This window comes from Macrobrachium rosenbergii, chromosome 8, assembly GCF_040412425.1.
Source record: "Macrobrachium rosenbergii isolate ZJJX-2024 chromosome 8, ASM4041242v1, whole genome shotgun sequence".
In the NCBI taxonomy this organism is placed as follows: domain Eukaryota; kingdom Metazoa; phylum Arthropoda; class Malacostraca; order Decapoda; family Palaemonidae; genus Macrobrachium; species Macrobrachium rosenbergii.
Window position 1 is genome coordinate 16,113,379 of NC_089748.1, and position 12,326 is coordinate 16,125,704.

Here is a 12,326-nt window from a genome sequence, read left to right on the forward strand (position 1 = left end):
CATGAAATTTCACAACTTGGCGATGGCGCACGTCATCGCTGATATCATCCAACTTTGCAGCCCAAATGATGTAATTTTTATTATTTGGCTTCCTGACTGTGTAAATGAAGAATTCATCTGATGCGGCAACATGGAGAAAGTCAGCTTCATCCCAGTCTTTAAGAAATGAACCACAAAACCATGCATGGTCTTCTCTCTCTTGCTGAATGATGTTGGGCTTGCTGTTAACATGAAATGGCTTGATACCAGATTTTTTCAACTCACAATATACAGCACTATAACTTCTCTTCTTTCCCCTTTTTGTTTCTAATTCAAGTGCCAATTTATGTAAAGACTTTCTTGGTCTACCCACTGCCTCAGGTATGATGTCTTTTGACTCTTTAGAAAGGACTTCAGGCCTTCCAAGATTCTCACTCTTTTCACAATGACAGTCATATGGATTTTTGTTCCAGTTTCTTTTAACAAAGGATTCATCTCTTTTAATGTATTTAGCTATCCAGGAACGTGAAATGAAGGATTCACCAGCATCCCTGGCCTCTCTGAAGGTTATAGCCCAGATTTGACCAATCCATCTGATTTCCTCCGAGTCGTTAGCCATGGCTGTATCTAACTCCGTCACTCAGTCTGAAAATACAAGAAATGTAAAATGAAAAATAGCTTAATAGAAACTTAAAATAATGTACTTGGAGATAGACTATAGCAGAAAACTTCATAACTTTCCATTTGTTCTGTGGGGGGGCCTCTAATTTCGAAACACCCAGTAAGCAGTAAAATTTTGCGAATGTGGAAATGTCCACGCTATTTATATCAAAAACTACGAAGGATGATTCATCAGGACCCGGGCCCAAAGGCCAGGGTCCTTTAGCCCCTCACCTCATCTAGGCGTCCTACTCGAGGGGCCTCAAGGATGGAGTTTCAAAGGAATAGATGAAAATTTTTACTGTACAGCTCCAGTGTTCGTTAATGCTTTAACTCATTTGCTTTACGGCAAGCTCAGTGCTGTAGTTTTAACCTTGATGTCACCCTGAAGAAAAATGAGTTTTATCTGGGAATTTCAGAAGGTGACAGAACGCTAGTTTTACATCAGTCTTTACATCAGTCGTGAAAATCAATAATAAAATAAATTATATAAGATTCAAAAATGAAAGAAAAGAAGCCAAAACAATCGTGAACAAATATGCGTCTGAAAAGCACACAAGATGTGACTCAGAAAGGCAGTTTCAAATTCATGATGTGAACAAGTTTTTTTTTCTTTTGGTGCTTTATGATGTAAACATCGTTTTTTTTTTTTTGGTGCCATGTGATTAAAAACACAAGCCAGTCATTTCAAGTCGGTGCGGTTTTTATTGAAGTCACACAAACAACCAAGCAGAATGCAAACCATCTTGAATGCAAACCATTTTACTGAATGGGAATATATTTTGGAGGTATTTCTTTCACAGACTCGTTCAACAGTGAACATATTCTTTCAAGAGACACAATCCTCTTATTACAAAAAGGGATATTCGCAAGAGATAATCTTCGAGATATACTTTAAGATATGAATATTTTTTCTCGAGATATACTTTAAGGTATGAATATTTTTCTCGTTTAATTTTGTATATCTGATCTCTTATCTATTCTGTTTATGAACTTTTTCTTTGCAATGCTATTATTTTTTTATGTACCGTTTTTAATTTCATTAAAATCTGTGAGCAAGATATATATATATATATATATATATATATATATATATATATATATATATATATATATATATATATATATATATATATATATATATATATATATATATATATATATTATATTATATATATATATATGCAATATATATATATTACAACATGATTAAAATTAATGATAAATTCTGCAATATTTAATGAAAAGATCTCGACCAATGTCAAAGCGATGGGGGGCCAAAGTAGGAAAAATATCAGCAATCTGGCAGCCACAACAAAAGCACAAGTATCACCCAAGACGTTGTTATACTACGACCTTACCTACTGAACCTCCTTGCATAGCTAAGGAAAAAATTTTTTTGGTATTTCTAATTTGAGTCAAATAAACACTTTATACAGTGGCCGGTAGACTCCTGGGTTTTTGACCGCGGTAATTTCACTCCCGGTATTTTGACCCCCGGTAAACTGAAATCCCAAAAACTAACCAAATATCCTATTTAGGAAGCATATTTTTTTTTAAATAGCTTAGGGGATTGCCCTGTTTAGGAGATGGAAATTACATAATTTGATTGTTTCATAGGCTAAGGTGTAGTTTACATATTTTTTTTTATTCAAGTATATCAGTAACATTTAGCAGTTGCATCCGAGCTCCTAGAGGTGTTGTCAAGATTAGCGAACCCAATGATCCCCATGTAAAGAATGCCCAACCCTTTCCGGTCCGAACTCCGACGGCTAGTACTAAACACGGCGAAACAGCGATTCATCTACACTGTTTCGCCGTGTTTAGTACTAGCCCCCCCCCCGGGGGAGGGGGTGTCAAATGTATTTCGCCTTGTTTAGTACCAGCCCCTGGGGGATCAAATGTCTGGTACCGAAGTGTTCATGTCTAGAACAGCGAACCCGATTACTCCCATGTAAAGAATAACAAAGTCAATAATCTTCTTGTACAGAATAGCGAATCATGCTGCAAGTGGGTTCGCTAATCTTGACGTGATCCGACATTTTTTATAAGCATGTCTCATACTATTCAGAGCACCCGCGGTGGAAAGAAACTCGTAGATGACTTAAATTGCATTTACGAAAGGCAGAAAACAAACGCTGATTGGCCAAAAATTTATTGGAAGTGTGAAGTGAAGAGTTGCGAAGCACGCCTATGTACATTAATGATACTCCAATTTCCAGTCTTTATTTAGAATAAATCCTTTGAGTCTTGATATGTGACCGTATGTAGTCTTGTTAAAGTACTGTTTGAGATCAAACATTTTTAGTGTCCCTAATGACTTGAGAGTGAGCCTTACACAATTATTATAAATAGTGTACTTTTCCCAGTCTTGTCTCTGTCTAAATGGTACGAGACGCGGTTATAAAAAAAGTCTTTATACCGCCAGGAACTCGGATTTAACTGCTAAATGTTACTGATATACTTAAATATGAAAAAAATATGTCAGCTACGCCTTCAGCTTGTGAAAGTTCCGTTAGTCAAAATACCGGGAGTTAAATTACTGGGGTCAAAGTTCTGGGAGTCGAAATAGTGGGAGTGAAATTACCGGGGTCAAAGTTCTGGGAGTCAAAATACCGGGAGAGAAATTACTGGGGTCAAAGTTCTGGAAGTCAAAATACCGGGAGTGAAATTACCGGGGTCAAAGTACTGGGAGTCGAAATAGTGGGAGTGAAATTACCGGGGTCAAAGTTCTGGAAGTCAAAATACCGGGAGTGAAATTACTGGGGTCAAAGTTCTGGGAGTCGAAATAGTGGGAGTGAAATTACTGGGGTCAAAGTTCTGGAAGTCAAAATACCGGGAGTTAAATTACTGGGGTCAAAGTTCTGGGAGTCGAAATAGTGGGAGTGAAATTACCGGGGTCAAAGTTCTGGAAGTCAAAATACCGGGAGTGAAATTACTGGGGTCAAAGTTCTCGAAGTCAAAATACCGGGAGTGAAATTACCGGGGTCAAAGTTCTGGAAGTCAAAATACCGGGAGTGAAATTACTGGGGTCAAAGTTCTCGAAGTCAAAATACCGGGAGTGAAATTACCGGGGTCAAAGTTCTGGGAGTCAAAATACCTAAAACTACTTTATACATTCTAGGATTTTAAGGACAGATTTCATAAAAATGTAACATACCAAGACTGTTATGGTGATTTTATGAAGAAATTCATATATTTCAAATAATCGTAGTTTGTGACAGCAAGTGAAGAGGTTTTTTTATATTAAATTTCTTACATACAGATCCAGAAAATATACAAGAAATTTTAGCAAATTTATATCTTGTCAGAAACCGGATGTTAAGTTGTTTCTGTCATAGGTGTATGATGTTAATTTTTTGGTCATAGGTGTATAATGTTAATATTTTTTCTGTCATAGGTGTATGATGTTCATTTTTTGGTCAGAGGTGTATAATGTTAAAAAAAATTTTCATAGGTGTATGATGTTAATTTTTTGGTCAGAGGTGTAAATGTTAAATTTCTTTCATAGGTGTATGATGTTAAATTTTTGGTCATAAGTGTATGTTAAAAAAAATTTTTATAAGTGTAAGATGTTACATTTTTTTCATAGGCGTATAAGTGTTAAATAATGAATACGTGTCGTGAATTATGTTAGTTTAAATGCAACAACTTATTAGCCTCTTCTCCTAAAATTACCTTAACATAAATAAACAAAGCCTTAGCATTATACAAAAAATAATTCTGTAATACACAGGAATAATCCTACTGAAAGTATTTAAAAAAAAAGTGGATTTCGTAATGCCGTATACGTGAAAGGCCACGAACTGAATTAAACGGAATACAGAATTGAGGCCAAAGGCCACGCACTGGGACCTATGAGGTCATTCAGTACTGAAACGGAAATTGACAGTTACAGGTCTGAAAGGTGTAACAGGAGGAAAACCTCAAAGCAGTTGCACTGAGAATCAACTGTTAGCAGAGGATTGAGGAAAATAAGATGGAAGATTTTAGACAGGTATATAACAGTTAACCACGATATATCACAGGAAGCTATGAAGAAGACATACGTGAATGGGTCACGTTCCTGGCAATTGTGAGAGATTGTGATGCTCCCGAGAAGTCAGGTCACCAGCTTGAATCCGGATCAGTTTCGCGTACAGTACGCTGTATCTAATCAGTAATGTGAACTACTGGAAATTTTATTTGCATGTTATACTAAGCCAATGACGCGTAAGACTGAGAAATATACATACATACATACATACGTATATATATAAATTTATATACATATGTGTGTGTGTGTATATATATATAACATATATATAATATATATATTATATATATACACATATATATATACACACACACACACACACACACACACACACACACACACACACATATATATATATATATATATATATATATATATATATATATATATATATATATGTGTGTTTAAAGGCTATATAAAAACTTAGAAATTGCAAACAAAAGGAAACCAAAAAAAAAAAAACAGGTAGAAAGAAAAATAACAGGTGGAAAGAAAAAAGGGAACCACATATACATACATATATATATATATATATATATATATATATATATATATATATATATATATATATATATATATATATATATATATATATATAAAATAAAATAATTCTGCAAAGGGGGTAAGAAACAGACACTGAAAAGTCTATGAAACCCGAGACATCCCAACCCAAAAAAAAAAAAAAAAAAAAAAAAAAAGGAAATACAGAACGGGGTGTGGAAAGAGAAAACGCTCCAACGAAAAGAAGAACAACAAAAAAGAAAAAATCCCCGTTACGGGAACAAGGAAGAAGAAAGCGAGCGACCCTGCGCGAACCGACCTTCGATCATCTGCCTCTGCCTGGTGATGATTTCGTCAGACAGGTTCCGCTGTCTGTCGTACCGAAGGAGGAGGAGGTCGCGACGCCTCAGCTCGTGCTCCTTCAAGAGGGCTTCGCTCTGCATCTCAACCTTCTGGATCTCGAGCTCGTGGACCTAAAGGATTGAACTGAATATAGAGGTCGAGGCCAAAGGCCAAGCGCTGGGACCTCTGAGGTCATTCAGCGCTGGAAAGGAAACGGACAGCAAAAGGTTTGAAAGGTGTGACTGGAGGAAAACGTCAAAGCAGGTGCACTATGAATCAGTTGTCAGGAGAGGGCTGAGGAAAGTAAGGTGGAAGAAAGAGAATATGAAAGGAGGTACAGTAAAAGGAGAGAAAGGGCAGTGCACCTATTTGTATGTTGGTTCATGCGTAACTGTGAATGGCTAATTCTTGAAGAGGTGAAGTGAGGCCGGTAAAAGTAACTAGTCAGTGGCTCTAGAAGCGGAATATTCTGAACGATTTCATAAGATTCATAGAGAGAGAGAGAGAGAGAGAGAGAGAGAGAGAGAGAGAGAGAGAGAGAGAGAGAGAGAGAGAGAGTAAATAGTCAATGGCTTTACAAGAATAGGCTGAAACAACTTCATATATATATATATATATATATATATATATATATATATATATATATATATATATATATATAGAGAGAGAGAGAGAGAGAGAGAGAGAGAGAGAGAGAGAGAGAGAAAATCAATGGCTCTACAAGAATATGCTGAAACGCTTCAAAGAGAGAGAGAGAGAGAGAGAGAGAGAGAGAGAGAGAGAGAGAGAGAGAGAGAGAGAGAGAGAGAGAGAGAGTTACATTAATTGCAATATATTCATATCACATTTCCTCCCATATCATTCAATACTTTAGGGTACATGAACACTCTCAGTACTGGGTATCTTTACGTTGTCACACACGCAATTAAATAAACACGAAGAACGAGGAAAATAGAAGAAAATTAAAAATGTATACTACTATTTCCAAATTGCGTCTGACTCATCAAAGCTGATTTTCAAGAGCTGCAAAAGATATGATTTTTTTTACATGTTCGCATACTACATGGGATAGCGAAAATTTAACATAATTCAGAAGAAAAGGTTAAAATATACGACAGAATACTAAAAGTTATTTTAAATTTAACATAATTCGTAAGTAAAGGTTAAAATATACGACAGTATACTAAAGGTGATATTAAAATTTAACATAATTCGTAAGAAAGTTAAAATATGCGACAGTACACTAAAAATATTAAAATTTAACATAATTCGTACGAATAGGTTAAAATATACGACAGTATACTAAAAGTGATATTAAAATTTAACATAATTCGTAAGAAAAGGTTAAAATATACGACCGTGTACTAAAAATGATATTAAAATTTAACATAATTCGTAAGAAAAGGTTAAAATATACGACCGTGTACTAAAAGTGATATTAAAATTTAACATAACTCGTATGAAAAGGTTAAAATATACGACAGTATAATAAAAGATATTAAAATTTAACATAATTCGTAAGAAATGGTTAAAATATACGACAGTATACTAAAAGAGATATTAAAATTTAACATAATTCGTAAGAAAAGGTTAAAATATACGACCGTGTACTAAAAGTGATGTTAAAATTTAACATGACTCCTAACAAAAGGTTAAAATATACGACAGTATACTAAAAGAGATATAAAAATTTAACATAATTCGTAAGAAAAGGTTAAAATATACGACCGTGTACTAAAAGTGATGTTAAAATTTAACATGACTCCTAACAAAAGGTTAAAATATACGACAGTATACTAAAAATGATGTTAAAATTTAACATAAATCGTAAGAAAATGTTAAAATATACGACAGTATACTAAAAGTGATGTTCAAATTTAACATAATTCGTAAGAAAAAGGTTAAAATATAAAGGCTTATCCTGAAACAGCTGTGTATAAACGTACTGAAAGAAGATTCATATATTGCAAATGCAAAATCATTAAAATAAAGCATAATTAGTGTCCATAGGGAGGCTTATCTTACACCAATTTGTGCAAAAAAAAAAGATAATACAGACAAATACTCCGGAATGCTGTACACGTACTGAACACTCACCTTGCACAGTAGGGCCAGAAGTTTTTTCTGTTCATCTGTCGATTGTGATGAGAGAGAGAGAGAGAGAGAGAGAGAGAGAGAGAGAGAGAGAGAGAGAGAGAGAGACTGAGAAGGAGAGAGAGAGAGAGAGAGAGAGAGAGAGAGAGAGAGAGAGAGAGAGAGAGAGAGAGAGAGAGAGGCAATAATATAAGACAAGGGGACAATGCAAAATGAGTTGCCCTAATTTCATAATTATAACAAATATCAAATATCTCTTTGTATATAGGATTTTATACTCATGTATATTCTATTATGTAACATGTATGTATGTACATATGTAAGTATATGTGTGTGTATATATATATATATATATATATATATATATATATATATATATATATATATATATATATATATATATATATGATTATCACTTTTGTACGCGATTCATTTATCACACATTACCACAGGCGAAAAATAAGAGACGGGGTGTAGGTCCTGACCGGTTTCGACTTTATTTCCAAGCCACTGACGTCAATGGCTTGGAAATAAAGTCGAAACCGGTCAGGACTTACACCCTGTCTCTTATTTTTCACCTGTAATGTGTGATTTATATATATATATATATATATATATATATATATATATATATATATATATATATGTATATATATATATATAATATATATATATATATATATATATATATATATATATATATATATATATATATATATATATATATATATATTATATATATATATATTATAATTCCCTTGGTGAAAAGGTATTCCTGAGGTATGGTGAACTGGATGTAAAACATTCGTAGATTTATATATATATATATATATATATATATATATATATATATATATATATATATATATATATATATATATATATATATATATATATATATACACACACATACATACACACACACACACACACTAGCAGATGCTCGCTATCGCTCGCATTTGCTAGTTCCCATATCCGTACCATACCCATAACCATATCTGTACCATAACCATACAGATACCCATACCCATATCCATTCCATTCCCATATCCGTACCATACCTATACCCATGCCCTTCAAGTTCCACCATTAATATGTTTCCCCCCATATTCCACCCATAATGATTTCTCATTTCAGGTTTTACCCTTAATGCTCCACCATTAATGATTTCTCCATTCATGTTCCACCCTTAATAAGTTCCCCCTTCACGTTCCACATTTAATATCTTAATATGTTCCCGTTCCATGTTCCACTCTTAATATATATATATATGTGTATATATATATATATATATATATATATATATATATATATATATATATATATATATATATATATATATATATATATATATATATATACATATACATATACATATATGTGTATTCCTTTTTTTCTGAACATGTAATTTAAAAATAATTAGAAAATAATCAATAAATAATCAAAAGACGAGATTAATTTGGTTTGGAAAGCGAAAATGAAAAAATGTCCCTTCCTCGCTGTAATGAAAGAAATTTTGAAATTATTTTGCCTAATGAAAATCTTCGAAATTCTTTTTGCCGAAATAGATGACGTCTAACTAGGGGAACGAAGTCGTCGCTTCCTTCAGTGTGAAGATAGCTGGTGAACTGTCCTCAGGCCTTTCCCTGAAGAAGCTCCGAAACCCGTCTGGCTCCAGCTGCGTGACGACGCGAGACACAAACGGGGCGGCGATTCCGCGGAGTCAGTCCGGAAGCGAGTTCGGGATCCTTCGAGACTTCGGGGCGACGATTCTTTGAGTCTGTCCGGACGAGTTCCTGATCCTTGAAAACTTCGAGGCGACGATTCCTCGGAGTGTGTCCGGAAGCGAGTTCGGGATCCTTCGAGACTTCGAGGCGACGATTCCGCAGAGTTTGTCCAGAAACGGGATGAATATTCCCCAACTCGGCCAGACGAGTGAGAAAGGGCGCGCGCTCAGTCTTTTGTTTGTTTTTACGGTAATCCCCAACGGGATGCTTGGAGACTTCGGGGCAACGATTCCTCCGAGTATGTCCAGAGACGAATTTCGAGATGCCTGGAGACTTCGGGGGCGACGATTCCTCGGAGTATGTCCGGAGACGATTTCCGGGATCCTGGAAGGCTTCGCAGATAAGTGTCTTTTTCAAAAACTATGCTATAAGTGAAGTACAACTGGAACGGCAGTTATCATTATGACTAAGTTTAGTGCTTATAATATGGTTGTGTACAACAGTGCAGGATCAGTGTGGACAGCATTGCTCCCGGCAGCAATGCTTGTGTTACCCTTTTATATATTAGTGGCTTTTAATTACTGTTATAATAATAAGTTCCCTTCCCCTTATATCACTCGTGTTTCCCCAACTCCTGCTGCTTCCCTTTCCATTCTTCCTTCGCCCTTTGTTTCTCCTTCTGTCTCTCCTTCTTCTGTCTCTTCTTCCTCTGTCTCTCCTTCTGTCTCTCCTCCTTCTGTTTCTCCTCCTTCTGTCTCTCCTTCTTCTGTTTCTCCTCCTTCTGTCTCTTCTTCCTCTGTTTCTCCTTCTTCTGTTTCTCCTTCTCCTGTTTCTCCTTCTCCTGTTTCTCCTTCTTCTGTCTCTTCTTCTTCTGTCTCTCCTTCCCCTTCCGCCCTTCCTTCTTCTGTCTCTCCTTCCCCTTCCCCCCTTCCTTCTTCTGTCTCTCCTTGCCCTTCCGCCCTTCCTTCTTCTGTCTCTCCTTCCCCTTCCCCCCTTCCTTCTTCTGTCTCTCCTTCTCCTCCCAATTCTTCACCCCCTCCCTTCTCCCCTATGGCCCAGCAAGACCTAGCGACAAAAGTGGACCAGCTTTACCGCGATTACGAGAGCTTGGAAAAGCTCTTCTCTGAACTGGACGAGTCCGAATTTCAAGAGAAGATGATGATGATAAAAGCGGCGCATCCAAACCTGAAGAGAATAGGAGACTTCCTCAGAAAACTATTGCGCCGAACGAAGTCAAGTGAGGACGAACGGTCTCCTATTCCTTACGCGGTATGGCCTGCCATCTTCGAGACTCGAAGAGAAGACCAACAAAAACGTAAGTCTCCTTCTGTTTCTCTTCCTTCCTCCTCAGCTTCTATTCCTCCCACCTCTCCTTCTTCTTCTATTTCTCCTTCACCTCTTCCTTCCTCTTCTTCTCCTTCACCTCCTCCTTCCTCTGTTTCTCCTTCCTCTGTTTCTCCTTCCTCCGTTTCTCCTTCACCTCCTCCTTCCTCCGTCTCTCCTTCCTCCGTCTCTCCTTCTTCTGTCTCTCCTTCTCCTCCCAATTCTTCACCCCCTCCCTTCTCCCCTATGGCTGAGGAAGACATGCGAACACAAGTGGACCAATTTTACCGCGATTACGAAAGCTTTGAAAAGCTCTTCTCTGAACTGGACGAGTCCGAAATTCAAGAGAAGAAGAAGATGATCAGAGCGGCTACTCTAAACCTAAAAAGAATAGGAGACTTCCTCAGAAAACTATTGCACCGAACGACGCCAACTGAGGATGCAGAGCCTCCTATTCATTATGCTGAATTGCTTGGTCCTCCTTCGCCTGTTCTTTCCTCCCCTCCTACTTTCTCCGATCCTCCTTCTCCTCTTGCTTTATCTGATCCTCCTCCTCCTCCTACTATCCCTGTTCTTCCTCCTTCTCCTCCTTCCTCTGTTCCTCCTTCTCCTCACTCCTCTGTTCCTTCTTCTCCTCCCTCTCCTCACTCCTCTGCTCCTCCTTCTCCTCACTCCTCTGTTCCTCCTTCTCCTCCCTCCTCTGTTCCTTCTTCTCCTCCCTCCTCTGCTCCTCCTTCTCCTCCCTCCTCTGCTCCTCCTTCTCCTCCCTCCTCTGCTCCTCCTTCTCCTCACTCCTCTGCTCCTCCTTCTCCTCACTCCTCTGCTCCTCCTTCTCCTCCCTCCTCTGCTCCTCCTTCTCCTCACTCCTCTGCTCCTTCTCCTCACTCCTCTGTTCCTCCTTCTCCTCACTCCTCTGTTCCTTCTTCTCCTCCTCCATCTGTTCCTCCTCCTCCTCCTTCCCCTTTCCTCTCTCCTAATTGGGCTATCATTGAGATGGGAGAATTAAACGAAATGGAAACAAATGCCATCCGGATAATCGGCGACCTTTTCCATGCGCTACGATTAAAGGGAGAAATGAACAGACTGCTAGGCGTGAAGGACAAGAAGAAGAAAGAGAAGCGAAAGAAAAGGGAACAGAAACGGCAAGAACGCCTACAGAAAAAAGGCATCGTCAGTCCTTCTGCACCAACCGCTTCTCCTCCTCCCTACGGCCCTTACAGTCAATACGGAATGGGTCCAGGACAACAAGGCTGGGGACCACAAGGCTGGGGACAACAAGGCTGGGGACAACAAGGTTGGGGACAACAAGGTTGGGGACAACAAGGCTGGGGACAACAAGGCTGGGGACAACAAGGCTGGGGACAGCATGGATATCAAGAAGGCCAAATGCCTCAAGGACCTAGACCGGACATGGACCCACAAACGTCGACTAGGCCCCCAGTAGGACCTGGTCATCCAGAATACCCTCATGCTCCTCCAACGGGACCCGGAAGTCAACAATATGCTGATGCCCCAATGGGACCCGAAGTCAACAAGTACCCTGGGTCTCCTCCAATGGGACCCGAAGTCAACAATATGCTGATGCCCCAATGGGACCCGGAAGTCAACATTACCCTGGGTCTCCTCCAACGGGACCCGGAAGTCAACAATATGCTGATGCCCCA